Genomic DNA, 3611 nt, shown 5'->3' on the forward strand with positions numbered 1-3611 from the left:
GAATAAAACTGGAAACTTTGGTGAAGTGGACATTTCTGGCTCAGTGCAGGATAAAAAAGGGCTTTTAAAGATATGATTTTTAATTGAAATCTACAGATGGAAGATGAAGAAGTGCAAAAAAACAAATGCTTAAATTAGTATTTTGGATGTTTTCTTTCAACTACTCTAAAAGAAACCCCAAATCTCAATATTGATCAGTGCACCAGCGCAAAAAAAAAAAAGGTTTTGCCTTACAATGAATATTCTACACTATAAAACACTATTAAAATATTTATAGAGTATATACAGTACTTGATATCAGAGCTCAAGTTAGTCACTAATAAAGGTCCTTACTGACATGTTCTTGTGGTGCTATCAGTCTTATCATTGATTTCCTACAGCTTCAGAGTGATTAGTCACATGGCACTTAAAGTTCGGGTAATTGGCTCTAAAACTTCTGCAGTCCCATGCGCAAAGACTGAGATATTCATTTAATACCTCCCTGGACAAGTCAAGTACAGTAGAAATGGTCCCTTAAGGTATCTATGACACATTTTCACTTTTTTAAGTAGTCTGGATTAATACTGAGGTGATCGTTTTCCTTAGCAGTAGCAAGGTCAAGCATCTTGTGACCTTCTGCATTTGAGCATTTGTCCCTGTGCACTGACAATCCTAGAGTAGCTCTGTGAAGTGCCAACATGCCACACGGACCTGCGTGTCTGTCGACAAAGTGAACTTGTTTTCCCTTCAGGCCCGGGAGTGCTGCTGTTGAGTGGGATTCACCAGAGAGACTCAACTGTGAACCTGCTCAAGTCCAGAGCTCAGCAGTTTGATAGAGCCCACTGTTTATGTGCGTTCAGGCGAGGGAAATGAGGGCCTTGCGTTTGCGTGTGCGCATGTTTGTGTGTGTCTGTCTGCAGAGTCAAGATTCTGCTATCAGCAAGTCTCAGTCCGACGTGAAGACATTGGACAGCTGAAGGAACAATGGATTACTATTCCACAGAGCAGAAAACATAATTGAGTTAGCGGCATTTACATTTTGTGTTTGGCTATAGAGAGGGGTTTCATAAAGTCATGTTGTGTTAGGCTCTCGAGGATTTCAAATCTGCTCTTTATCTTGAAGCCTAAACTGTGGATGGAGCCTCTTTCTGGGCATATGCAAGAAACAAGTGTGAAATTAAATTATATTGCTGTTATTTCACAGTTAAATGCTTGCATTAAACTCTGCATTTACCGTGAAAACAATAACATTCCTTTCAGTCTGGTAACTGCACTGAAAATGTGAACGGAAATATATTACAGTATTGTTAAGCTAGTCATAAATATACAATATATCTGACATAACCATTAAATGAAACAAGGTATGCTAGAAGATTTGCCTTGCTTTTTGTGTATGTTACTGAATATCGATTGACATGTTGAGAATTAATATTTATTTTTGTGCTATTTTAATAATAATAACAACATAATACAAATAATATGAATTATTTTTTATATTAATAATGATTACATTTTGAAAAACATTTGGGTTAAACAAAGTTTTTAAATTCCACTGAAAACCACATTACAACTGCAAACACATTACTTTTCAGGTTTTGTTTCACAGAAACAAGTGCTGTATTCATGAAATGAAGTGTAAACAATCATCAGTCATCAATCAAGAACAATCTTCTTTAATTCCACAGTGCTTCAAAGCCAATATTTGTCTAGTTTCTTTTGCGCAGTAGAGGAGTGAGCACAGCAGGTGAAAACAAACGTACTCTTTCATTGTGGTGCAGAGAACACACAGGTTTTTTCATATGAAAATATTACAATGTTCTATTGATTTTTCAACTCTGACCTATCCAGGATATGAATAGTGTTTCTCAGCAAGTAAACACAATCCAAATGAATTATTTGATATCTTTACACAAGGATATTTGCAGTTCCTTGTTGTGTGAACTGGAGCACATATAAGTCATTGTGGTTAACACTGTGTGGATCAAGCAGAGGCAGTCATCTCTAATGCCATCTGGTGATGTTAACAGAACGGCTGGGAAATTCTCTACAATGGCCACGTGGAAGCCAAAGGTCCAGCAGATGCTCATCTGACCTCAAAGTGAAATGATTCGATTGAACATTCTAAGAACAACTGGACAATTCTCACAACAACAAGGTTCTACTAGGCAGATGTTAATAACCTTTAATCGAGCAGCTTCAGAACTAAATTTGCCATTTGCTTCATGAAATTATCTGCAATAAAGTATAGACATTCCAGCAAAATGCTTAATGTTCTTAATTTTGTGTGCAAAATATATAAGGTGGCATTAAGATCACTTGAAGCCTTCTTAATTGAACAGCTCATGTCTTATGTTTGGTCACACGTTCACTACAAAGCGTGTAGTCTTCTTAAACCAGACATTACATTATTTAGAAACAGCAGCAGTCATATTTCATTTATCACTGTATATTTTTAGATCTGCACACAATGTGCCTGCATGACAATTTCATTGGTCCAAACTGGAGAAACATGCTCTCAACTTAAAGACTTAACAAAAAACAAACAAGTATATACAGTGGACACTGTTCCACAAGTCTGAATGTTCTTGCATTAGATACAAAATGGAACTAATTTTGTGACCCCTTTTTGATATTACCTTAAATCAGCTGGTCTGAAGGGAATTGTTTTGTGGATGCTGGTTTTCTTCAAGTTCACACAGGCACACTAACTTGATTTGTTATCATTCAAAACCAAGAAAGTATTTAAAAAGTGTTTATGTGCTGTCTTTCTTTAAAAAAAAAAAACATTTTATGCAGCTTTTTAAAATTAAGGACAGTAAGCAGGCACGTGCACACAGACATCAAAGGGGGCTTGAGCACCTGCCCTTTTTCTTCCTCGAGATAAAGTGCCCTTTTCTCTGGGGAGTGTTTTTAAAAAACATCTATTTAATGAATATATGTAAATATGTGCACGTGTGTGTTTCTGTTTGCGCACAGCTTTCCTTGTCAAACAAATAAAAAAATCAAAATATCAGGTCAGGTCAGGAAATGTTAAGACTCTGCAGCACAGCAGTTTGCACGCATTGATCAGCTGCACATCACTGACAGGCAGAGAGCCACAGAAGTGAAGCCCTCCCTCCCTTTCCAGTTGTGTTCGTCTTGGTGTGGAGGTGAGTGGTGATGAACAACAGAGTAAGCTATCTGTGCTTCAAATTTACAGCTAATTATCCAAAAAACTAAAGGCAATTATAGTTAATTTGTCTTGCTAACATCCATGACTCATGAGAGAGTTACCATGTGGGTTAGACCAGGGCTCGTTCTTTCACTGCATGATTCAGTTTATTAAAATGCATTTAGAATAATCACAAAATTCAAGATATGGGGGCAGAAATGTATATATTTATATAATTTCATATAGTTAATCAGTATCACGCGAAGACTGACGTTTTTTCCACCAAAAAGCAGCATGATTACAAATGTGATATTGATTTTATATAGCAGTTCAATCAGCAAGAATTTAACATTAAGACACTTACGTTTTAGACACAATATTGACTGTTTTTGGTCTATTTTGCCAACAAATATAATTCCAATTTGCATCTCTGAGCAACATGATGCTGTTTTGTTCCTGACTCAATCAACCGTTTAAATGA

The sequence above is a fragment of the Sinocyclocheilus grahami genome, unplaced genomic scaffold (genome assembly GCF_001515645.1).
Source record: "Sinocyclocheilus grahami isolate Dianchi unplaced genomic scaffold, SAMN03320097.WGS_v1.1 scaffold23.1, whole genome shotgun sequence".
Lineage (NCBI taxonomy): Eukaryota > Metazoa > Chordata > Actinopteri > Cypriniformes > Cyprinidae > Sinocyclocheilus > Sinocyclocheilus grahami.